The sequence below is a fragment of the Pristiophorus japonicus genome, chromosome 12, assembly GCF_044704955.1.
Source record: "Pristiophorus japonicus isolate sPriJap1 chromosome 12, sPriJap1.hap1, whole genome shotgun sequence".
Taxonomy (NCBI): domain Eukaryota; kingdom Metazoa; phylum Chordata; class Chondrichthyes; family Pristiophoridae; genus Pristiophorus; species Pristiophorus japonicus.
Genome location: NC_091988.1, coordinates 62,933,460 through 62,960,669, shown reverse-complemented (window position 1 = coordinate 62,960,669; position 27,210 = coordinate 62,933,460). Strand labels below are relative to the sequence as shown.

Here is a 27,210-nt window from a genome sequence, read left to right as displayed (position 1 = left end):
GTAGGACATTACTTAGGGAGTCGTATCTGCGCACCTCAAATTGCTGGAGATATACCACCAACGATATCTCCGCAAGATCCTGCAAATCCCCTGGGAGGACAGACGCACCAACATCAGTGTTCTCGATCAGGCTAACATCCTCAGCATCGAAACACTGAACACACTCGACCAGCTCCATTGGGCGGGCCACATAGTCCGCATGCCCGACACAAGACTCCCAAAGCAAGCGCTTTACTCGGAACTCCTACACGGTAAGCAAGCCCCAGGTGGGCAGAGGAAATGATCCAAGGACCCCCTCAAAGCCTCCTTGATAAAAGTGCAACATCCCCACCGACACCTGGGAATCCCTGGCCAAGGACCGCCCTAAGTGGAGGAAGAGCATCCGGGAGGGCACTGAGTACCTCAAGTCTCGACGCCGAGAGCATGCAGAAAACAAGCGCAGGCAGCAGAAAGAGCGTGAGGCAAACCTGTCCCACCTACCCTTTCCTTCAATGACTGTCTATTCCATCTGTGACAGAGACTGTAGGTCCCGTATTGGACCGTACAGCCACCTGAGAACTCATGATTAGAGTGGAAGCAAGTCTTCCTCGATCTTGAGGGACTGCCTATGATGATGACCTGTGGCTTGAAGGTCTTTTGGTAGCTGCCACAATATGTTGGTTGTCCACTGAACATGACTGGACCCAACATTTAAGATATAGGCAAATTTGCTGTTCGTGCCTTATTCAACGTCAAATTCAACATTTACTGTCTGTATATTTTCTACAAGATCCCAGATCCACAATGAAGGACAACATCAGGATGGAAAGAGCAGAGGGAAAGACAGCTTAAAGATCGATACCATCAAGAACTAATGTCAAGATGGCACTCGGTTTGCGGTTTAAAACCAGTGCATTAAGGGAGGCCAAGTATTCCACAGCTCTGAGATCTTGGAGAATGAATGAGGGCAGTGGTAGTGTTGCATGTGACATGATGAGGGCAGATTGCACAGACTAGGCTTGCATTTTCTTGAGTATGGAAGATTAAGGGGGGATCTAATTAAGGTGTTGAAGATAATTACCGTAGTTGATAGGGTAGACAGCGAGAAATTATCTCCTCTGATGGTGGAGTCCAGAGGTAAGGGGATGGAGTATTGGGAATTTAGAATCATTGAATCATAGAATGAGCACTGAAGGATGCCATTCGGCCTATCGTGCCTTAAAATGAGAGCTCGGCCATTCAGGGGTGATGTCAGTAAACACTTCTTCACACAAAGGTTAGTGGAAATCCGGAATCTCCCCCCAAAAGTTGCTGAGGCTGGGGGGATCAATTGCAAACTTCAAAACTGAGATTGCAAGATTGTTGTTAGTTAAGGGTATTAAGGGTCATGGAACCAAGGCGGGTAGGTGGATTTAAGATACAGATCAGCCATGATCTCATTGAATGGCGGAACAGACTCGAGGGGCTGAATGGCCGACTACTGTTCCTATGTTTCTAATGTGTCTTCATTTTCAACAAACAGCATGCAGGAGGAGGAGGAAGAGCATGGAGGATGATGTATTGGGAGGCTTGGCTCCTGGTTATCTGTTTGAAATTAAACTTTCCAGTAAACTGTGCAGCATTGCCCCTTTAAAAGTTAAAGGTGTGGACCCCACTGGCCAGCTTTTCCCAGAGGAGGACAGTTTCAGTGACAGATGTTGTAGCCAGACATGGCATTGATCTCTACTCTGTGTTCCCGACAATCTGGTTGTCTGGTTGACAGATGGCGAGGAGACTAAGTGCACATTCCCGAAAATTAGCCAACCTGCAAATTCTTTACAGTATCTTCAGTATGAAGGCTGCCATGAAGATAATAATGACATGTGTAGCCCAGTAGGTTAAAGTACAGTTCTTCCACCTCTGGTTTTAAATCCCGCTCACCCTGGTGGGACACATGCTTCCTTTCTCTCTGTAAGGATCGGACATGAAATGAGCCTCTGCACAAACACTGTCCGCAATTCAACATCAGTTGATCGTCTCCCTGTTGCAGCTAATGGAAGTGTTGCACTTGTGCAGTAGGGCAGTGCTTTCAGACCTCCCTGTGTGGCAGGAGTCCCGGAAATAATGGCACACGGTCAAGCACCTTCTGCAAATACTAACGCTCCCCTGAAGACCCCTTGTAAATACTGACACACTCCCAGAGACCCCCTGTAAATACTGACTCACTCCCGGACACCCCCTGTAAATAGTGACACACTCCCAGAGACCCCCTGTAAATACTGACACACTCCCGGAGACCCTCTGTAAATACTGACACACTCTCGGAGATTCCCTGTAAATACTGACACACTCCCAGAGACCCTCTGTAAATACTGACACACTCCCAGAGACCCCTTGTAAATACTGACACACTCCCAGAGACCCTCTGTAAATACTGACACACTCCCAGAGAACCCCTGTAAATACTGACACACACCCGGAAGCCCTCTGTAAATACTGACACACTCCCAGAGAACCCCTGTAAATACTGACACACTCACGGAGAGCCCCTGTAAATACTGACACATTCATAGAGACCCCCTGTAAATACTGACACACTCCCAGAGACCCCCTGTAAATACTGACACACTCCCGGAGAACCCCTGTAAATACTGACACACTCCTGGGGACCCCCTGTAAATACTGACACACACCCGGAGACCGCCTGTAAATACTGACATACTCCCAGAGACCCCCTGTAAATACTGACACACTTCCAGAGACCCCCTGTAAATACTGACACACTCCCGGGGACACCCTGTAAATAGTGACACACTCCCGGAGACTCCCTGTAAATACTGACACACTCCTGGAGACCCCCTGTAAATACTGACACACTCCCAGAGACCTGCTGTCTGTAAAGGAGACTTCACTCTGAATCTAACCTGCAATACCTAAACTGGGAGGGATTGACTGAAGGCAACGAAAGTGTAATATTTTATATAAAAGAAAGTATATAATTTTATTTCAATGTGCTATTATATGCTGGGCATGGAATAGAATGGATTGCAGGGAACATAAGAACATAAGAACATAAGAATTAGGAACAGGAGTAGGCCATCTAGCCCCTCGAGCCTGCTCCGCCATTCAACAAGATCATGGCTGATCTGGCCGTGGACTCAGCTCCACTTACCCGCCCGCTCCCCGTAACCCTTAATTCCCTTATTGGTTAAAAATCTATCTATCTGTGATTTGAATACATTCAATGAGCTAGCCTCAACTGCTTCCTTGGGCAGAGAATTCCACAGATTCACAACCCTCTGGGAGAAGAAATTCCTTCTCAACTCGGTTTTAAATTGGCTCCCCTGTATTTTGAGGCTGTGCCCCCTAGTTCTTCTCTCCCTGACCAGTGGAAACAACCTCACTGCCTCTATCATGTCTATCCCTTTCATTATTTTAAATGTTTCTATAAGATCACCCCTCATCCTTCTGAACTGCAACGAGTAAAGACCCAGTCTATTCAATCTATCGTCATAAGGTAACCCCCTCATCTCCGAAATCAGCCGAATGAATCGTCTCTGTACCCCCTCCAAAGCTAGTATATCCTTCCTTAAGTAAGGTGACCAAAACTGCATACAGTACTCCAGGTGCGGCCTCACCAATACCCTATACGGTTGCAGTAGGACCTCCCTGCTTTTGTACTCCATCCATAGAAACATAGAAAATAGGTGCAGGAGCAGGCCATTCAGCCCTTCTAGCCTGCACCGCCATTCAATGAGTTCATGGCTGAACATGAAACTTCAGTATCCACTTCCTGCTTTCACGCCATACCCCTTGATCCCCGGAGTAGTAAGGACTTCATCTAACTCCCTTTTGAATATATTTAGTGAATTGGCCTCAACTACTTTCTGTGGTAGAGAATTCCACAGGTTCACCACTCTCTGGGTGAAGAAGTTTCTCCTTATCTCGGTCCTAAATGGCTTACCCCTTATCCTTAGACTGTGACCCCTGGTTCTGGACTTCCCCAACATTGGGAACATTCTTCCTGCATCCAACCTGTCCAAACCCGTCAGAATTTTAAACGTTTCTATGAGGTCCCCTCTCACTCTTCTGAACTCCAGTGAATACAAGCCCAGTTGATCCAGTCTTTCTTGATATGTCAGTCCCGCCATCCCGGGAATCAGTCTGGTGAACCTTCGCTGCACTCCCTCAATAGCAAGAATGTCCTTCCTCAAGTTAGGAGACCAAAACTGTACACAATACTACAGGTGTGGCCTCACCAAGGCCCTGTACAACTGTAGCAACACCTCCCTGCCCCTGTACTCAAATCCCCTCGCTATGAAGGCCAACATGCCATTTGCTTTCTTAACCGCCTGCTGTACCTGCATGCCAACCTTCAATGACTGATGTACCATGACACCCAGGTCTCGTTGCACCTTCCCTTTTCCTAATCTGTCACCATTCAGATAATAGTCTGTCTCTCTGTTTTTACCACCAAAGTGGATAACCTCACATTTATCCACATTATACTTCATCTGCCACGTATTTGCCCACTCACCTAACCTATCCAAGTCACTCTGTAGCCTCATAGCATCCTCCTCGCAGCTCACACTGCCACCCAACTTAGTGTCATCTGCAAATTTGGAGATACTACATTTAATCCCCTCGTCTAAATCATTAATGTACAATGTAAACAGCTGGGGCCCCAGCACAGAACCCTGAAGGCCAACATTCCATTCGCCTTCCTGATTACCTGCTGCACCTGCAAACTAACTTTTTGGGATTCATCCACAAGGAACCCCAGGTCCCTCTGCACCGCAGCATGTTGTAATTTCTCCCCATTCAAATAATATTCCCTTTTACTGTTTTTTTTCCCAAGGTGGATGACCTCACATTTTCCAACATTATATTCCATTTGCCAAACCTTAGCCCATTTGCTTAACCTATCTAAATCTCTTTGCAGCCTCTCTGTGTCCTCTACACAACCCGCTTTCCCGCTAATCTTTGTGTCATCTGCAAATTTTGTTACACTACACTCTGTCCCCTCTTCCAGGTCATCTATGTATATTGTAAACAGTTGTTGTCCGAGCACCGATCCCTGTGGCACATTACTAACCACCGATTTCCAACCCGAAAAGGACCCATTTATCACGACTCTCTGCTTTCTGTTAGCCAGCCAATTCTCGGTCCATGCTAATACATTTCCTCTGACTCCGCGTACCTTTATCTTCTGCAGTAACCTTTTGTGTGGCACCTTATCGAATGCCTTTTGGAAATCTAAATACACCACATCCATCGGTACACCTCTATCCACCATGCTCGTGCTATCCTCAAAGAATTCCAGTAAGTTAGTTAAACATGATTTCCCCTTCATGAATCCATGTTGCATCTGCTTGATTGCACTATTCCTATCTAGATTTCCCGCTATTTCTTCCTTAATGATAGCTTCAAGCATTTTCCCCACTACAGATGTTAAACTAACCGGCCTATAGTTACCTGCCTTTTGTCTGCCCCCTTTTTTAAACAGAGGCGTTACATTAGCTGCTTTCCAATCCGCTGGTACCTCCACAGAGTCCAGAGAATTTTGGTAGATTATAACGAATGCATCTGCTATAACTTCCGCCATCTCTTTTAATACCGTGGGATGCATTTCATCAGGACCAGGGGACTTGTCTACCTTGAGTCCCATTAGCCTGTCCAGCACTACCCCCCTAGTGATAGTGATTATCTCAAGGTCCTCCCTTCCCACATTCCCGTGACCAGCAATTTTTGGCATGGTTTTTGTGTCTTCCACTGTGAAGACCGAAGCAAAATAATTGTTTAAGGTCTCAGCCATTTCCACATTTCCCATTATTAAATCCCCCTTCTCATCTTCTAAGGGACCAACATTTACTTTAGACACTCTCTTCCGTTTTATATATCGGTAAAAGCTTTTACTAACTTTTTATGTTTTGCGCAAGTTTACTTTCGTAATCTATCTTTCCTTTCTTTATTGCTTTCTTAGTCATTCTTTGCTGTCGTTTAAAATTTTCCCAATCTTCTAGTTTCCCACTAACCTTGGCCACCTTATACGCATTGGTTTTTAATTTGATACTCTCCTTTATTTCCTTGATTATCCACGGCTGGTTATCCCTTCTCTTACCGCCCTTCTTTTTCACTGGAATATATTTTTGTTGAGCACTATGAAAGAGCTCCTTAAAAGTCCTCCACTGTTCCTCAATTGTGCCACCGTTTAGTCTGTGTTTCCAGTCTACTTTAGCCAACTCTACCCTCATCCCACTGTAGTCCCCTTTGTTTAAGCATAGTACGCTCGTTTGAGACACTACTTCCTCACCCTCAATCTGTATTACAAATTCAACCATACTGTGATCACTCATTCCAAGAGGATCTTTTACTCGGAGATCGTTTATTATTCCTGTCTCATTACACAGGACCAGATCTAAGATAGCTTGCTCCCTTGTAGGTTCTGTAACATACTGTTCTAAGAAATAATCCCGTATGCATTCTATGAATTCCTCCTCCAGGCTACCCTGTGCGATTTGATTTGACCAATCGATATGTAGGTTAAAATCCCCCATGATTACTGCCGTTCCTTTTTCACATGCCTCTATTATTCCCTTGATTATTGCCCACCCCACCGTGAAGTTATTATTTGGGGGCCTATAAACTACGCCCACCAGTGACTTTTTCCCCTTACTATCTCTAATCTCCACCCACAATAGTTCAACATTTTGTTCATTAGAGCCAATATCATCTCTCACAACTGCCCTGATATCATCCTTTATTAACAGAGCTACCCCACCTCCTTTCCCTTCTTGTCTATCTTTCCAAATTGTCAGATACCCCTGTATGTTTATTTCCCAGTCTTGCCCACCCTGCAACCACGTTTCTGTAATGGCCACCAAATCATACCTATTTTAATGATTTGTGCCGTCAACTCATTTACTTTATTTCGAATGCTGCGTGCGTTTAGGTAGAGTGTTTTAATACTAGTTTTTAAACCATGATTTTTAGTTTTGACCCCTCCTGCAGCCCCTTTATATTCATACATATTGTCCCTTCCTATCACCTTGTGGTTTACACTTACCCCTGTGCTACTCTGCTCTGTTGCCTCCTGCCTTTTGCATTCTTTCTTGGGGTCCTGTTCATCTGAGCTCTCACCCACTCTAACTAGCTCAGAGCCCTCTCCTGTGTTTGGAATACTCCTTGCATTGAGGCACCGAGCTTTCATGCTTGCCTTTTTATTACACTTTGACCCTTTAGAATTTTGCTGTACACTGGCTCTTTTTGTTTTTTGCCTTGGGTATCTCTGCCCTCCACTTTCACTCATCTCCTTTCTGTTTTTTGCTTTTGTCTCCATTTTGTTTCCCTCTGTCTCCCTGCATTGGTTCCCATCCCCCTGCCATATTAGTTTAACTCCTCCCCAACAGCACTAGCAAACACTCCCCCTTGGATATTGGTTCCCGTCCTGCCCAGGTGCAGACTGTCCGGTTTGTACTGGTCCCACCGCCCCCAGAACCGGTTCCAATGCCCCAGGAATTTGAATCCCTCCCTGCTGCACCACTGCTCAAGCCACGTATTCATCTGAGCTATCCTGCGATTCCTACTCTAACTATCACGTGGCACTGGTAGCAATCCCGAGATTACTACTTTTGAGGTCCTACGTTTTAATTTAGCTCCTAGCTCCTTAAATTCATCTCGTAGGACCTCATCCCTTTTTTTACTTATATCGTTGGTACCACAATAACTGGCTGTTTACCCTCCCTTTTCAGAATGTCCTGCACCCGCTCTGAGACATCCTTGACCCTTGCACCAGGGAGGCAACATACCATCCTGGAGTCTCGGTTGCGGCCGCAGAAATGCCTATCTATTCCCCTTACAATTGAATTCCCGATCACTATCGCTCTCCCACTCTTTTTCCTGCCCTCCTGTGCAGCAGAGCCAGCCATGGTGCCATGAACTTGGCTGCTGCTGCCCTCCCCTGATGAGTCATCCCCCTCAACAGTACTCAAAGCAGTGTATCTGTTTTGCAGGAGGATGACTGCAGGGGACCCCTGCATACCTTCCTTGCACTGCTCTTCCTGCTGGTCTTCCATTCCCTATCTGGCTGTGGACCCTTCACCTGCGGTAAAACCAACTCGCTATACGTGCTACTCACGTCATTCTCAGCATCGTGGATGCTCCAGAGTAAATCCACCCTCAGCTCCAATTCCGCAACGCGGACCGTCAGGAGCTGGAGGTGGATACACTTCCCGCACACATAGTCGTCAGGTACAGGAGGAGCATATCACGTGACCGAGCTCTCCGAGTATCTTCGGTGTGCGCACGCAGAAATCAAGCGCAAGCAGCGGAAGGAGCGTCCGGCCAATCAGGCTCCTTGCCCACCCTTTCCCTCAACGACTATCTGTCCCACCTGTGACAGAGACTGTGGTTCTCGTATTGGACTGTACAGCCACCTAAGAACTCATGCTAAGAGTGGAAGCAAGTCTTCCTCGATCCCGAGGGACTGCCTATGATGATGACTATCAGAGGGCACTGCGTTGGGAGACTTGAGGGTCACCTGCATAGGTGTGCAGGGCCCAGTATAAAATGCTGCCCTCCAAGCTTGTGCCTCACTCTGGAGTTACAATAAATAGGATTAAGGTCACAACAGCTCAAGTACAATACTAGACCTCGTGGAGTCATTCATAAGAGTATTAAAGATGTAACAACTGGCAACGAGATTTCGAACTTTCACGCAAAAATGACTAATGTTGGTGCATTAGAAAAGCTCTCAGAGGGTGAAGATTGGGAAGCCTTTACATAGCGGCTCGACCAATATTTTGTAGCAAACGACCTGGTAGGCGATGATCCGGCCACGTTGGTAGATAAGCGCAGAGCTATTCTGTTGACCAGTTGTGGGCTCGCGGTCTATGGTCTCGTCAGGGACTTGCTTGTATCAGAAAAAACAATGACCAAGTCATACGAGGAGCTGAAAGTGCTAATTCGGGACCAACTCAAACTGAAGGAGAGCATCCTCACGGCCAGGCATCGATTTTATACACACCGCTACCCGAGGGCCAGGAAATTGCGAAATACACTGCCGGCCTCAGCAGGCTGGCAGGACCGTGTGAATTCGGCGCATCCCTCGCTGATGCGTTGTGGAACATCTTCATAATTGGCATCGGTCATAAGGCCCTTCTTCACAGGCTACTGTCTGCCGAAACCAACGTCACTCTGCAGAAGGCCATCAGCATCAGCCAGGCATTCATGACCTCAAGCTGCAGCTCCAAGCAGATGATGACTCACTCTCAGGACTCAAAGCCGGCAAGCACTGTAAATAGAATGACGCCTTTCACAGGCAGAACTGTTGAACGTGAATCTGCCCAGGGCAGAGCATACAGGCCCCTGAGTCCTTTAACTCAGAGTCTGTCGAGGCTTACAAACGTAAGTCGAGTAGCACTATGCTGGCGTTGCGGAGGTAATCACAGGGTTCATCAGTATCCATTCAGAGATTATGTGTGCAAAAGATGCAGCACAAAGGGCCACCTCCAGCGAATGTGCAAAAGAGCTGTGACTCACCATGTGGAGGAGGAGTCAGCAGATGGCAAGAATCCAGTGCGGATTACGAGGCGATGGCTAGAGATGCAGCTCAGTCCCAGGACGAAGTGTATGGAGTATATACCTGCACCACAGATTGTCCTCCAGTGATAAATGGAAGTCGAGATAAATGGCGTTCCAATCTTCATGGAAGTGGACACGGTGGCGAGTCAGTCAGAAATGAGCCAGGAAGCCTTTGAGAGGTAATGGAACGATCAAGCTGAATGACCCAAGCTGGTCCGGTTCAGGCAAAGTTGCACACCTACACCAAGGAACTGATATCAGTTGTTGGTAGTGCGGATGTAAGTGTATCCCATGATGGCGCGGTACACAATTTATCATCGTGGATTGTTTCAGGTGATGGACCAATGCTACTTGGAAGAAGATGGATGGAGAAGATTCATTGAATTGGGAAGACTTCATCCCTCCAGCGATCGATGTCCCCCATGCTCAGAGGCAGAGCAAGCCCCCACCTTCGGTTGGACCAGGCACCGGAGAGCAGATCCGCGCAGCCCCCGAGGCACAGACCGCTCATCACGACTGCGTGGCGATGATCTGGCCGAGACGACCCGAACGCACCTTCCCGGTTTCAGTGGCAGGGCTCCTGGGGAGGAAGATTGGATCCAAGGGCACCTTCCCAGCTTCAGTGGCAGAATCCCTGAGAAAGAAGATCATGGCAGTCGACATCATGGACAGGGAAAAGATGACGTCCAAACAACGACGTGCAGCGCTAATGAAGCAATGACACGTGGTTCCACGCAAGGAAGACGATTGGGGTGATAGTAAGGCCATTTTAAAGGAGGCCAGCAACCCGCTATTTTTGAATGAACTGCTTGAAATTGGTAACCAATGTAAAAGTCCAACTGTAACGAGCAAAATGTTGTTGAGCGATGTCGGGTGCAAATTGCAATCAGCCAATGTAGCGGGTGAACACCTAACGGTCGTATACAGGTCCAGCGGGCTACCCAATGCTGTAGCCTGCGTCCCCGGGACCAGAACGATGTATCATAATGTGTCCCCACTGACACAAGTAGTCAAGTCGCAGAGTAAACGATCCCCGGAGAGCAGAGGCACCGGTAGCGATACCCTGCCTCAGATCGGTTTAACATTGCAGGCACCCGATGGCATGAACAGCCACGGGCCAGAAACAGTAAACTGTGCCTATGCTCGCAATTGGCTACCGTCGCCCACCACCCGGGTGGAAAAGGCACAGCCCACAAACCCACTCACCACCACGACAATGCCCAAGAGCAAAGGGTCACCCGCAACGGCTCCTCTGAATGGGACCTGGACCAGCCAGGCTCCCAAACTAGAGAGTGCTCACAGCGGTGCCCTCAAGGAAAGCGAGTCAGTCGTCCCCTGTGAACTGCTGGACAAGATGAGGCAGCCTCACCGTTGCTTAGACGAAACGCTCACTCACTCAGACCGCTTCCCAGCGAGCAGCAGCGACACTGTGCAAACAAAAAGGACAGGGAGGTCACAGACACATCAGCTGTCTTTGGGCCTGCCCAACACAAGGAGTAATGGCAAGAGGCCTGAGCTCCGGCAACTTGAGCAAAATGAGCTCACCTCGCCCACAGACCCACTAGCATGGGGCGCTGCGCTGCCACCAGACGACCCGATCTCATTCGGCCGTGCTGGAACTAGACTGTCCTCGTGTACCTGTACTGATATACCTGCACTGATCATGTAAATGTACAACACAACAAGAAACACAACTGTAATCCACCCAACAAATACCAAGATGTAAATGTAAAACCCATGTGATGAACTTGAATGCAACTTGCATGTAACGGGCCATTAGCCTGATCTCTGTGTGGGGGGAGAATGGAGTAGTCATAGACTCACAACCAGAAACCACGGGGACCTCCACTGGCAACAAATCTCACTACCAACCCACCCGAGCTAGAAGTGACCCTCCAATGGTCAAAGCCCAGGTCACCGTCAATGTACGAGTCAATTTGCATTAAAGACTTGGGGGGAAGTGATGTCATGTATGTAGACCATGTATACTAACTGTGTAGTTACACAAAGTGTGCCACCAGAGGGCACTGTGGTGGGTGACCTGAGGGTCACCTGCATAGGTGTGCAGGGCCCACCATGCTTGTGCCTCACTCTGGAGTTACAATAAATGGAACTAATGTCACAACAGCTCAAGTACAATACCAGACCTCGTGGAGTCATTCATAAGAGTATTAAAGACATAACAACATCCATTGGAAGAAGCTTCTGCTACATAAGGATCTCATGATGGGCTGGATTTTCGGTTCTGCTGATTTCGGGGCGGTAATGGCGACGGGACGGTAAAGTTTGCGCCCGGGAACAGTTTGAGCCTCAGTCAGCAAAATTCACCAGCTGGGCTCTGAGTGTGGGGCGCTGGGCCGGCTGAGCAAGTGATAATCCCGAGCTAAACAGCCGGCCTCGGAGCACTCTGAGAGAGGCCTGGGGCCGGGGGGAGCGGGGGGGGGAAACCTGAAAAAAAACACTCCCAATAAGTAACTCACGCTGCCACAATATAAATCGCAAAAATAAATAAATAAAACCAATCACACATCCCCGAGGTCGACATTACTTACCTCACTTGCACCGTTACAGGTTGGACTGCCCGCTTTCACAGGCGGTCTCAGCATGGCGCTCGACAGCACTCTACGGATCGGGCGGCTGCCAAAAATCGAGCCGGTGTCGCACCCAGGGGCGTTGCACACTGGTTCGCCTCTTCTGGGCGGTAATGCTCTGCGCCCCGTCGAAGCCGGCGCCGAAAACCCCGGCGGGGCGCTGGAAGGTGGCCGACCTCCCGGAAGTGCTTACCACCGCCATTGCCGCCCCTCTGGGCCGAAAACACAGGCAGTGACAAGCCGAAAATCCAGCCCACATAATATTAAAATAAGGAGGAAGTGACAGCATGTCAGAATGAGGAGAGGCAATATAAAGTAAACGGTACAATTTTAAAGGGAGTGCAGGAACGGAGAGACCTGAGGCTGTACATGCACAAGTCTTTGAAGGTGGCAGGACATGTTGCAAAGGCAGTTGAAAAATTATCTGAGATTCTGGGCTCTATAAATAGAGGCATAGATTACTAAAACAAGGAAGTTATGCTGAACCTTTTTTAAAGGCACTGGTTAGGCCTCAGCTGGAGTATTGTGGCTAATTCTGGGCACCACATTTTGGGAAAGATGTCAAGGAAAGATGCCCAGGCCTTGGAGAGGGGAGAGAAGAGATTTACTAGAATGGCAACAGGGATGAAAGACTTCCGTTACACAGAGAGACTGGAGAAGCTGGGTTTGTTCTTGTGGTGTCCCTGCACCTTACTACAAATTCACACGAGGCATGTACTGCAGACCTCCCCTTTTATACCTGGAAACCCAGGTGAGGAGTATCTCCCACAAGTTCACCCCCTGTGGTCAGGGTGTGCATTTCTAGGGTATAAGTACAGTGTACAGGAGTTGCATGAAGGTTACAGTTACATGAAGAGTACCGTTGCATGATGCTTACATACATGACAGTTCTCTTTAGAGCAGAGAAGGTTAAGGGGAGATTTGATAGAGGTTTTCAAATAATGAAGGGTTTTGATAGAGTAAATAAGGAGAAACCGTTTCCCATGGCAGAAGGGTCGGTAACCAGAGGACACAGATTTAGGGTAACTGGCAAAAGAACCAGAGGCAACATGAGGGAAAAAAAATGACTCAGCGAGGTGTTGTGATCTGGAACGCACTACATGAAAGGGTGGTGGGAGCACATTTAAGAATAACTTTCAAAAGGGAATTGGATAACTACTTGAAGAGATAAAATTTGCAGAGCTATGGGGAAAGAGCAGGGGGAGTGGGACTAATTGGAGAGCTCTACCAAAGAGCCGGCACAGGCACAATGGGTTGAATGGCCTCCTCCTGTGCTGTAACATTCTTTGATTCTATGTCAACGTTTGGCTCAGTTGACAGTGGAAATCTGGAACTCTCTTCCCCCAATAAGCTGTTGAGGCTAGATCAATTGAAAGTTTTAAGACTAAGATTGATAGATTTTTGTTAGCCGAGGGTATTGAGGGATATGTAACTAAGGCGGGTAAATGGAGTTAAGATACAGATCAGCCATGATCTAACTGAATGGCGGAACAGGCTCAAGGGGCTGAATGACCTCCTCCTGTTCCAAAGAAAGCATTCCCGCCTCCAAGTCAGAAGTGTAGTGTATTTGCTTCATGGATTCTTTGCTTAAGAATTCACAGCGACACATTTGCTGTAAAGAACTAGCTGGTTTATTAGCAAAAGTTTAACAATCAAACTGAACACTACCAGTTCATCCACCAGGCTCACAACTGTACGCATCATTGTGGAGAACCTGAATTCAATTAACTCAATTATTGAGTCTTGTGAAGATGACGTGATTCTGGCTAAGCCACTCAGTGCAACAGCTCCACAAGCCTGTGATTGCATACATTACAAGAAGGTTGTGGGTTCAAGACTTACTCCAGGAATTGAGCACATGCTGGAGATATAGGAAAACTTTTTATAAGTGCAGGTTTTCCATGTTTGATTGCAAAGCTAATCACCACACCACAACCTAAGCCCCCACCCCCACACCAGACATAAGATTCCAACGTAGTTATGTGGCATCTTTGGTTACACCTAAAAATGGATAAGGAGGGGAGGGATGGGGAGGAAAGGGATAATTCAGGAGGGTAAGGTCTGAGTTTTGCTCAGCGGTTTGTAAAAATTCATCACAAATATAAATTTAATCATATCTCCACAACAGTAGGCAAAATGAATAATCAGACTTTTGCTGCCAATATTACATCTTAAGACTACACAAAAAAAAAACAAGCTGACCAGTTGGAAACTGGAAGGATAGCAAGCTAATAATTCATCTCAAGGCTTTTGTGCTCCAGGCTCAACATCAGCCTCCTGACGTTAAGCCTATGGGCGAGAATTTGCAGCGGCTCACCGCTAGGTTTCTCGGCGGTATTGGCGGTTGTGGGCGATAACCGGGCCGGCGAGAAATTCCCCAGCTGAGTTACACCGGTGGTTTCAAAGTACCGCTGGGGATCAGACCGCCGGCGTGCACCGTCCACAGATCACCATGGTGTGATATTTGGTTCAGCGGTGACCCGTAGGTAAGTATTAAAAAAAAATGCCCACGAGAATCAGCAATAAAAAGCTAAGTAATTGTTTTTTTACGCATTATTTTAAAATTCTACTGTAGTGATTTAAGTTAAAAGAGTCCTGAGAATGTTTTTATGATTTTTTTATGTTCTGTTTTAGTGTTTTTCTCCTCCTAGGCCCAACCAGCAGCCTCGGGGTAAATTTTTAGTGAATTTTTAAATTATCACCATTTTCTTTAAGAATCGACCCTAAATTCCACTTCTTCGCCGAAAATCGGGGTGACACGCCCATTTTTTTTGCTAGGCGGATTTTTTTTCTTTTTTGGGGGGAAGTTTTCACCGGCGATACTCGTGGTAATCTTAGCGGTCTTTTGGGCGGCAATCGGAAATTCTAGCCCTTTGTGTTTTAGGAAGGGGAAAATAATGGGACATATGAGTTGCTGCACCTGTCTACAAAGTGATAAAGCGACAGGCATAGTTCATGAGACAGGCCATAAACACAGGTGGGTCTCTCGGACAGCCTCAGCCCATAGTGTTGTCATCTTTACTGATGGGCCTGAGATGTCTTATCGTGACAGGTCCTTAAGTTTCATCCAGAGCGTTCTTGCACAAAGGAATCCTGTTAGTGCCTCAGACATTCATCATTTTGAGAATGTGGCCAGTCCACTAACTTTGGCAACAGGCAAATGCGCTAATGCAAGAATTTGTGCGTCAGATAACAATGGCCAATAAATCAATAAACCAATAAGACAGCACCATGCAAGGTTAAAGTCAGAGCTAGGAGGGGCGATGAATCAGTCAAGTTCATTTAGCCGAGTGCAGGCTGATGTAAGAGAATTATTTTTGTCTTTCAAGCCTTTTACTGCAGAACCACTTCTGGTAGAATCTTGCGAAGACACCAGATCTCTGAAGTCAGGTTTGCAACATTGCCGCTCTGATATCAGGGAAAGAAAGACTTCCATTTCTATAGCACCTTTCACGACCACCAGACGTCTCAAAGCGCTTTACAGCCAATGAAGTACTTTTTGGAGTGTAGCCACTGTTGTAATGTGGGAAACGCGGCAGCCAATTTGCGCACAGCAAGCTCCCACAAACAGCAATTTGATAATAATCAGATCATTTGTTTTTTTGATTTATGTTGAATGAGGGATAAACATTGGCCAGGACACCGGGGATAGCTCCCCTGCTTTTCTTCAAAATAGTGCCGTGGGATCTTTTACTTCAACCTGAGAGAGCAGACGAGACCTCGGTTAAATGTCCCATGTATTGTTTTTAACTGATGCGCAAATTCTTGCATGAGTGCATTTGCCTGTTGCCAAAGTTAGTGGACCAGAGGACCAGCCACATTCTCAAAATGATGAATGGCTGAAGCACTAACAGGATTCCTTTGTTTAAGAATGCTCTGGATGAAACTTAAGGACCTATCACGATAAGGCCCATCAGTAAAGATGACAACACTATGGGCTGAGGCTGTCCGAGAAACTCATCTGTGTTTCTGGCCTGTCTCATGAAATCTGACAGTCGTTTTAATCACTTTATGTGCAGGTGCAGCAACTCATATTTCCCATATTTTTTTCCCCTCCAAAAACACGACAGCGCAGCACTCCCTCTGCACTGCATTGGGAGCATCAGCCCACCAATGGTTGAGCGATTATAATAAGGCATGCTCCAGAGGGCAGAATTAGAGGAGCCCAGGCATCTCGAGATGTGGGGTGGGGGGGGGGGGTTGTTGTGGGGCTGGAGGAGATTACAGAGATAGGGAGGGGTGAGGGCCATGGAGGGATTTGAAAACAAGGATGTGAATTTTGAAATCGAGGCGTTGCTTAACCGGGAGCCAATGTAGGTCAGCGAGCACAGGGGTGATGGGTGTGCAGGACTTAGTGCGAGTGAGGACATGAGCAGCCGAGTTTTAGATCACCTCTAATTTATGTGGGGTAGAATGTGGGAGGCCAGCCAGGAGTGCGTTGGAATAATCAAGTCTAGAGGTAACAAAGGCATGGATGAGGGTTTCAGCAGCGGATGCTTGAGTACAGAACAGGTCTGCAAAAGCAACCACCATTTTCTGCTGGTCCTGAAATATCACCAACAAAATGGCTGACATGGCATATCATCTGACGGCCATTTTGGATGCAACAGCCTGGACAAGACTGAATAATTGTAGACAATCATAGTATTCTAATTAATAAGTAATTAAGGATAGGGGTGAAAGCTCTGGCGAGGGAAAGTAGAAGAAAATAGGAAGACTTGCATTTATATAGTGCCTTTCATGACCTCAGGACGTCCCAAAGTGCTTTACAGCCAATGAAGTACTTTTTGAAGTGAAGTCGCTGTTGTAATGTGGGAAATGCAGCAGCCAATTTGCGCACGGCAAGCTCCCACAAACAGCAATGTGATCATGACCAGATCATCTGGGTTTCCTTAAGTGACATTGGTGAATGTTGGAAGCTGTGAATGTGAATGCAGAGGTGCAACCACCTTATATAGAGTTCGGGAGATGTGGGGTTATGTTACCTTATCCCCTCCCCACGGACAGGTGGTCCTTGCCCACCTGGGCAACGAGCGTAGGGGCCAGTAGTATAAGTCAGGTCTGCTGGCTCTGCAAAGCAGGTATCTTTCACAGGTTGCAGCCAATGCAGTGACACTGGGGCCCTCGCCTGAAGGGAAGCCCACCACCTGCTTCCTCGCAAACTTGGCGGTGTGGCTCAGCTGGAAAACGCTCTCGTCCATCCTCTTGGTGAAAGTTTTGAACACGTCGACCCTTCTCTCCAGCTCCTGCAGGTCGAGGGGGCTCTGTGGGGTGCTGAGCGTCAGGAGGAAGTTGCCCCCCACCATGTCGTCCTTCTCAGATTTCCTCTTGTCCTGCTTCCAAGCCTTCTCGTCGTTGCAGGTGAGGAAGTGCTGGAAGGCGTCACAGTGGGCCAGCACCGGGCGGCTCGTCATGTGGTTCATCCACAGGGTCAGCCCTTCCTTCCACTTGGAGATGAAGTCCTCCTCGAAGTGGCCGGGGGCTTGCTTCTCGGTGATGTGGAGCACCGAGATGACGGGGAACTTCTCCACCAGCCGGCCGTACAGCCAGTCGAAGTGCTTGTAGCGCCGGTTGACCGGGCACTGGGTGTGGCTGGGCACCAGGCGGTACGAGATGTAGCTCTTGATGCCCTTGAACTTGGTCCACTTGGTGGGCTCGTCGATGGAGCAGGCCAATGGGTAAGGATTCTCCTTCCACTTGGGGCCATACAGGCCGGCTGTCACGCAGATCTTGTTGCCGTCCTTGACAAAGCTGGCCGCCTCGCCCAGGATGAACGCCTCGCCGCCCGACTTGACGAAGGTGGAGAAGCGGTTGAGGTTCTTACTGACTGTGTCCGTGCTCTTGGAGGAGGAGGCGGCGGCCGAGGAGGAGGAGGACACCGACCCCCCGACATTCCGGCCACCAGCCCCCGTGCTCACTCGATAACGGTCCGTCCCGTCGAAATCTGAGAACCTTCCGCCGTCGCAAAACTCACCTGCTGCCCCCGGACAGCGGCTCGTCCGCCACCGTCGAGTTATCGTCCCAGTCATCGTGGTCGCCACTGCCTGACACCTGGTGCTGCAGCCCTGCCAGTACCAGCCCCCCCTCCCGAAGTTGCTGGGGGGCTGAGGCAGCACCGGGCTGTCGTAGCCGCCAGTCGGCATGTTGGTATAGCGGGAGGCGGGGGGGTGGGGGGCTCAGCGGCACCGGCATCGATACCGGGTGCAGCGGCGTCCCCACTCCCAGCCCGCAGGATGTGCACGTACGAGGCCGGGAAGAGGCCCCTGTGGCTGTGCCTGTTGGCCCCCTCCAGCCAGACCTCGATGTCGTGCTCGCTGTACACGGCCAGCACCTTGTGCTCCCGCACCGAGATCTCGTCCACATTCTCGCTCTGGAAATCATACAGAGCCCGAGCCTGGAGCGCCATCGTCCCGCCGTCTACTCCCGGCTCAGCTCCGCTCCCGGACCCCGCGGTAACCCCCCACCCCCTAAACCCTCCCTCACGCCGGTCCCAGCTCCCCCTCACACCGGCTCCCCCAGACCCTGAACTCCCCCTTCGCCCCCCCCCGGACCCCCTCACTCGAGGGACGGCTACACGAGGTCTTCCCTGGCCGGCTGCACTTTCCCCTGTCGTTCTGTGATTTTTAAACAATCTATGTTTGCATTGGGGCCCACATCCTCTAGTTACGCCACTGGGTGTAATGTAATTGCTTCATGGGTTCTTTGCTTAAGAATTCATAGCAACACATTGCTATTAAGAACTAGTTGGTTGATTAGCAAAGGTTTAACAATCACACTACACATTACCAATTCATCCACCAGGCTCACAACCACCTGCCTCATCGTGGATCCCCTAAACCCAACGGGCTGGGGTTTTATTGAGTCTTGTGAACATCACGTGACTGGCTAAGCCACTCCCAACTCAACAGCTCTACAAACCTGTGAACATACTCATAGGGGCATTCATTGCACTGGGTAACTGGTCCCTTGGGCTCATTTGAAGAGTACTGGTTGAAAGTCCTCTTGGGCTGTGGCAGTAAACGGGCAGTATTGCATTGGTCGTCCATTATATGCCCGCTTGATATTCAGCTCTGTTTAATTTACTGGAACTGGAAATCAGGCGAGGACTATAAGGGGGAACAAAACGTTGCGGCCCATTTTACCCTACTTTCAAAGACCAAATTCAACCTCTACGTTTTTCCGCAACGGAGGCCATGTTTATGTGGACCTTAAATAAGGTTTAAACACATGATCAGCTTAATGCATTTCACTCCACCCAAGGATTCCTGTCCTGGTGGAGATGCACCAGATATGTCTACACAGCACACAGATGTCCCATGCTCTCCAAACGGATGGCACTGCCATTCCATGGACAGGACATCCCAGGAACGGTAGCATAGTGGTTATGTTGCTGGACTACTGCCCTGGACTAATGTGAGTTCAAATCCCACCATGGCAGCTGTGGAATTTAAATTCAGTCAATTAAATAAATCTGGAATAAAAATCTAGTATGATTAATGGATTGTCACAAAAACCCATCTGGTTCACGAATGTCCTTTAGAGAAGGAAATCTGCCTTCCTTACCTGGTCTGGCCTATATGTGACTCCAGACCCACAGCAAAGTGGTTGACTCTTAACTGACCTCTGAATGGACTAGGAAGCAACTCAGTTGTACCATCACCATTGGGTCAAAATCCTGGGACTCCCTCACTAACAGCACTGTGAGAGTACCTTCACCACATGGACTGCAGTGGTTCAAGAAGGCTGCTCACCATCACCTTCTCAAGGGCAATTAGGGATAGGCAATAAATGCTGGCCTTGCCAGTGACGCCCACATCTCAGGAACTAATATTAAAAAGAACCATGAGCACAGCTACTGAACTGCTTTCCTAAGGGCTTTCACCGCAGTTTTGATTTCTTACCTGTGTACAAGCTCTTTAACAACTCACAAGGTTGTTTCCTTAAGAATTCAATTTGCCAAGAAAATATTTGCCTTCTTCAGAAATGCCACTGAGCAGGATTTCAGCTTCCCAGTGATCCCGATTGACTCCCATCCCCGCCCACAGGTGCCTTGTTCTGAAGCTGAATCTTCTCAGTGTTGAGATCATATGAAACAGCACAGAAAGAGGCCATTCGGCCCATTATGCCTGCGCCGGCTCTTTGAAAGAGCTATGCAGTTGGTCCCATTACCCTGCTCTTTCCCCAGAGCTTTGCAATGTTTCTTTTCCGGGTGTCCTGGTCCAATATTTATCCCTCAATAAACACCTAGGAAACAGATGATCTGGTCATTATCACTTTGATGTTTGTGGGAGTTTGCTGTGAGCAAATTGGCTGCCGCATTTCCCACATTATAACCGTGACTACATTCCAAAAGTACTTCATTGGCTGTGAAGCGCTTTGGGACGTCCTGAGGTCGTGAAAGACGCTATATAAATAAACAAGTCTTTCTTTTTCTTTCTTTTCAAGTTTCTATCCAATTCTCTTTTGAAAGTTATTCTGGAATCTGCTTCCAGATCATTCCAAAATTCTCATCGTAACGATAGATGTATTAACCATTTACACGTTTCTGGTACGTTTTAACACAGAGTTTTGTATCCAAGCACGTAAGCGAATCTAGAAATTATTGGTTTATTTTTCAAATAAATCACAGTCTAAGGATAAGGGGAAAGCCATTTAGGACCGAGATGAGGAGAAACTTCTTCACTTGTGAACCTGTGGAATTCTCTACCACAGAAAGTTGTTGAGTCCAGTTCGTTGGATATATTCAAAAGGGATTTAGATGTGCCCTTATAGATAAAGGGATCAAGGGGTATGGAGAGAAAGCAGGAATGGGGTACTGAAGTTACGTGATCAGCCATGATCATATTGAATGGTGGTGCAGGCTCGAAGGGCCGAATGGCCTACTCCTGCACCTACTTTCTATGTTTCTATGTTTCTATGGTAATATTTGAGTGGAGATTCAATCTGTTACTTTTGATGTTCCCCTTCCTTTACCCTTCCTACTGTAGTTTGTGCGAAGGGCCAATAATAATTAAAGGACTTGCAAAGTGCTTGTGTGGTACTGCCTGGCTGTTTGAACACAAATTTCAAACTGGGTAGCAGTGATGATTTGGCCCAGTTTGTCACCCAGCAACGGAAGAAAACCACATTTCCTGACCTCAGTTTACAGCTAGATTCAGATATAGGCCACAGCTGGAGTACTACATGCAGGTCTGGTCACCACATTACAGGAACAATGTGATTCCACTAGGGTACAGAGGAGATTTACAAGGATGTTGCCTGGACTGGAGAATTTTAACTATGAGGACAGATTGGATAGGCTCGGGTTGTTTTCTTTGGAACAGAGGAGGCTATGGGGAGACCTAATTGAGGTGTATAAAATTATGAGGGGCCTGGATAGAGTGGATAGGTAGGACCTATTTTCCTTAGCAGAGAGGTCAATAACCAGGGGGCATAGATTTAAAGTAATTGGTAGGAGGATTAGAAGGGATTTGAGGAGAAGCTTTTTCACTCAAAGGGTGGTGGGGATCTGGAACTCACTGCCTGAAAGGGTGGTAGAGGCAGAAACCCTCATTGCATTTAAAAGGCACGTGGATGTTCACTTGAAGTGCCGTAACCTGCAGGGCTACGGACCTAGTGCAGTGCTGGAAAGTGGGATTAGGCTGGATAGCTCTTTGTCGGCCGGCGCAGATACGTTGGTCCAAATGGCCTCCTTCCGTGCTGTAAATTTCTAAGATTCTATGATCCAAACGGAATTACATAGTATTTACAGCACAGAAACGGGCCATTCGGCCCAACTGGTCCATGCCGGTGTTTATGCTCCACTCGAACCTTCTCCCACCCCTTATCAGCCTAACCTTCTATTCCTTTCTACCTTGAGTGTTTATCCAGCTTCCTCTTAAAGGCATTCATACTGTTTGCCTCAAGTATTCCTTGTGGTAGCGAGTTCCACATTTTAACTACTCTTTCGGTAAAGGATTTTCTCCTGAATTCCCTATTCAAGAGAGCCCCAACCTGGGCCGTATTTCCTGATTGTTGCAACCTCTTAGTTCTAGTATCAATCTTGTCAATCTGTTCTGCACTTTCTCCAATGGCAGATAGTTGAATAGCGCAAGGGCCTATGTCCACTTCCGGGTGAGATTGCTGACCATTCAGGACATTAGGGAAGACAGCAACTCCCAGCAATCTGGTCTCAGGCTAACTCTGTCTCTTTATTTGAAAACTGAGAGAGGTACGAGCGTGGGTGGAAGGTTGGAAGTGGATAAATTTAACTAGTGTCAGCTGTGGCTCAGTTGGGAACACCTCGACTCTGAGTCAGAAGGTTGTGGGTTCATAGTCCCACTCCAGGGACTTCCTGCTGGTTTCACAATGTCGCTAACACGTAGTGAGCGAGGAATCTTCTCGCTCGTTTCACGCTGTTACCAACACGTAGTGTGTGGGGAATCTCCCCATTATGTTTACTATGCACTCACAGGAATGTTGCTAACATGCAGAAACATGCAGATTACAACTGAGAGATTCCCAAGTAGCCTGCTCAAAATATAAGTGTCCAGATCAAAACCAAACTAGTACGGCTTATAATTATTGTATTTTCAACAAAACAAGAATAGTAGATGTGGTCTTAGCCTGACGCAATCCATTTGAAAACTTTTCCTTTTTCATTGTAATGCTAAAGAGTAATTTCCCTTTTTCATTTTTTGCCTTCAGCCACAATGCTCCACAGTTCTTTAACTGGCCGGGCCCCAGACACTCCATCAGGAGAATTGTAGCCTCCAGCGAGAATTGAGCAACCGCTGCACCACTGGGAAATCTGAAATTCACACTGGCCGCAACAAAGCCCCGTTTATGTGGAGCAGCCCAACGTCCAGGCAGCCCCTCTTTATTACCCGATGGTGCTGAAATCAATAGCTTCACAACAAACACACCAGTCACTTTGAAACTTTAGCCACCTTAAGAACTCTGCTCTAAATTGCGGCATTCCCGATTAATCACGCCGATCGCAGGGAGACGTGCATGCACTCTCCCGTCTCTGAGTACCTGGAACATTTGAGAAACCCTTCCTCTGCCTCCTCTACCCCACCTCCAACCCACTGCAATCAAGATTTCTGTACAACAAGCTTGCCTGTGTTGAAGAGCAAGGGAGTTATCCCCGGTGTCCTGTACAATATTTATCCCTCAATCAACATCACAAAAACAGATTAGCTGGTCATTCATCATCATCATCATCATAGGCAATCCCTCGAAGCGAGGATGACTTGCTTCCACGCCAAAAAGGGATGAGTTCACAGGTATTTCAATGAAGGACCTAATATTCCAGATCCCGAACTACATCTTGGAGGGTGGAAGATGCCTGTGCGTGGATTTTTTTAACATGTGGTGGCCGTTGCATACCAGCCACCACACAGGCTTGACAGAGCTAGGTCTTGGTCCAGTAACAAGGATTAACCAAGACGACTGGAGACCAGCTCTGCTGCACGGACCGAGCGCGCACACATATAGCAGTGTGGGCTGGCTCGTACTGCCCCTGGACCCTCGCCTCTTCTGGGCCCCAGACTCACGCCTCTCCTGGGCCCCGGTCACTTCCTTCTACAAACTCTTGCCGCTCCTTCGCTCCTCCTGTTGGGCCTGCCCGCACTGCAATCAGCGACCTGACTTCGCAGCCGTCGCCCTCCTGCAGTGGTATGCCACCACACACTGCTCCCTCTGATGGTCTTGCAGGCTGGGACCGCACCGATTTCCGGGCCGGCCCGCCACACACTGCTCCCTCTAATACAGCCTTTCAATCACAGTAACCGACTGACCGGCCGGCCGGCCAGCCGGCCTCCCTCCCTCCAACATCAACAACATCACATTGCTGTTTGTGGGAGCTTGCTGTGTGCAAGTTGGCTGCAGCGCTTCCCACATCACAACAGTGACTGCACACCAAAAGTACTTCATTGGCTGTAAAGCACTTTGAGACATCCAGTGGTCGTGAAAGGCGCTATATAAATGCAAGTCTTTTCTTTCTTTATGATTATATGAAAAAAATGAAGTTCAATCATTTAATAGTATCATTCTCTTTATGTTTGCAACATATTTGCAAATGCCATGGTTTTTCAGGAATGATCCTGATTTTCAACTGTCAAGAAAAATTCCTTTGCTGCATCTCAAAGGAACCTATCCTTCTCAAACTCCAATGGTACTGCACTTCACTGAGCCAATCAACCTCCTCAGTTTCTGTTCCTTCCTTCCCCTAGTTTTAATTTCCAACTCCACCAGGGTCTCATGCCTGTTCCTCCATCTCCTTAAGAGCTTTTCCCATTCTCCTTTCCGCTCACCTCTCACATCACAGGAAGGGAAATCATGGAACGAGAAAAGGCCATTCAATACCACGTATAAACTATCCTTTCAGAAATTCCACACCACTTCAAAAATCTTTGTTTGAATATGCCACAAACTTAAAAAATGACCAAACCAAATTGCAGTCTAGCCCCACATTTCTTATTATTCAACCCAAGATTATACTCCCGAGACAACCTACGTTCCACTTCCAATCCTGCCCCAAAACAGCAACCATCATCTCCAAGGGAGTAATTTATCACTGCAGGTTACACTTATTTCTGTAACCTTCAGTCCTACGCCCAACCAATTCTTCATCTAAATCATTGACAGAGTTAAAGCAAAACAGCATCAATTATTTGTCCCAAGGGACCTGTTCCAGTTATATCTGGAACTTTGCAGGAAAATAAATCTTTGATTTCACTTGTACCTGGCTAATTGTGAACCCAGGTCTTCTAGTTGTATACTTTGTCCAAGTCACTTTGCCTAATCCATATCTACATTCTCCATTCCTGTCATCATTTGAAAATAAAAACACCTGGATCATGTCTCCGTGTTTCTCTGAGGAAAATGTGTTCAGTTTTCTGAGTCTCTCCTCATCGAGTCCCAGGAAAGCATTCAATTCTGAGCCAGCTTCCAGCAGGCCTGGTTTGTGGTGATACCTCTATCCCCCAAAACAGTAGCTGTGTCCATAGATACATTTATGTGAGTATCAGATCCTTTAAATATTATAGTGAACTGCAGAACCTGTATATATTATAGTGAATGGCAGACCCTGTATATGTTATAGTGAATGGCAGACCCTGTATATACGATAATGAATCACAGACTTTGGCGTAAGAACACCAGCGGCAGGTCAGGGCCATAAAAGAAGTGGCGTGGAGGCATACTACTTCAGGGAGCAATGCTAGCTGGTGCAGGAGGGCAACAGCAGCGAAGAGTGGTGGTCGGTGATTGGAGCGTGGGCAGATACAGCAGGAGCGGCGAGTCGGGGCGTAGGAGCGGCAAGAGACTGTGGCGGGACATGATCAGGGCCCAGGAGAGGCGTGAGTTCGGGGCCAGGGGCCCAGGGCCAGCACGAGCCAGCCCACACTGTGATATGTGTGCGCACTAGGTCCGTGAAGCAGAGCAGGTTTCCAATCATCTTGGATAACCCTTGCCACTGGACCAAGACCTAGCTCTGTCAAGCCCGTGTGGTGGCTGGTGTGCAATGGCTACCACACGTTGAAAAAATCCACACACAGGCATTTTCCACCCTTCAGGATGTAGTTCGGGACCTGGAATATTAGGTCCTTCATTGAAATACCTGTAAACGCATCCTTTTTTGGCGTGGAAACAAGTCATCCTTGTTTCGAGGGACTGCCTATGATGATGACGATATATTAGCGTGAATGACAGACCCTCTATATATCACAGTGAATATCAGACTCTGTATATATTACTGTGAGAATCAGGGTTCCTGTTTTATTATGGTAAGGTGGACCCCTCTTTGTATTATTTCACAATGATAAGCCAATGTTGTTTTTCCAATTGTGAAACTACTTATATTATTGGAAAAAGTGTTGTAATTCGTAGCCTCCGCTCTGCAGAAATAAAAACAAGTAATTTCAAGTGTAACCTCTGGCAGCACAAGGGAGTGCACTGCGGCACTACTGCGCGAGTTTGACCATCTTTCAGCATATTACAGTGTAATGGCACGCTCTGCTGTTTTCTTTGGCCTGAGTTTTGAGCACATGACGTCTGAGGAACTTTAATGATTAACAGTCACAGGGGGACAATTGTTTTCTGGGATCTGTAGCCACGTGCCCAATGCAGTTAGCACCTCCTCTCAAATCTGTGGAGAAATGAATTTTTTTTTCTGTTCAAACAAAAAGCAGATTCACAATTTTGTTTCCTCGAGGTGTTTCAGAAGGAATCTGTGTCATGCTTCTCCTGGAAAAACAAATCGTAATTGTTATATATGTGGACTTGTATTTACTCTGTACAGCCACCAGAGGGCTCATCCCCTGGAGTCCCAAGGGATCCCATAATCCCTTGGGAGCACAGATATTTAAGGAGGCTTCACAGGTTGGAGAGGCACTCTAGAGACCTGCAATAAAAGACTAAGGTCACACTTTACTTTGAGTTCACAGTGTTTAGTCTGACTCTTTCTCCATACACAACAACTGGCGATGAGATGCAGATAGCGAACTCAAAGATGCAGGGAACAGTGGGCAACCTGGAGAAATTTTCGGAGGGAGATGATTGGGAAACTTTTGTGGAGTGACTCAACCAATACTTTGTGGCCAATGAGCTAGATGGGGAAGAGAGCGCTGCCAAACGAAGGGCGATCCTCCTCACCGTCTGTGGGGCACCAACATATGGCCTCATGAAGAATCTGCTCACTCCAGCGAAACCCACAGAGAAATTGTACGACGATTTGTGCACACTGGTCCGAGAGAATTTGAACCCGAAGGAAAGGGTTCTGATGGCGAGATACCGGTTCTACACATACAATAGGTCTGAAGGCCTTTGTCACCGAGCTAAGATGCCTTGCAGGACATTGCAAATTTGAAGGACATTTGGAGCACATGCTCAGAGACTTTTTCGTACTTGGCATTGGCCACGAAACTATACTTCGCAAACCTTTGACTGTAAAGACCCCAACCTTGAGTAAGGCCTTAGAAACATAGAAAATAAACATAGAAAATAGGTGCAGGAGTAGGCCATTCGGCCCTTCTAGCCTGCACCGCCATTCAATGAGTTCATGGCTGAACATTCAACTTCAGTACCCCATTCCTGC

General features: G+C 47.6%; 1 protein-coding gene and 1 pseudogene across 1 annotated transcript in view; both read right to left on the bottom strand.

The window, feature by feature from the left end:
• Nucleotides 1-27,210, bottom strand: part of sema3b (sema domain, immunoglobulin domain (Ig), short basic domain, secreted, (semaphorin) 3B) — a 393,889-nt gene that overhangs the window by 285,179 nt on the left and 81,500 nt on the right. The gene's annotated exons all lie outside the window — the stretch shown is intronic.
• Nucleotides 14,716-18,537, bottom strand: LOC139276776 (sorting nexin-18-like; annotated as a pseudogene).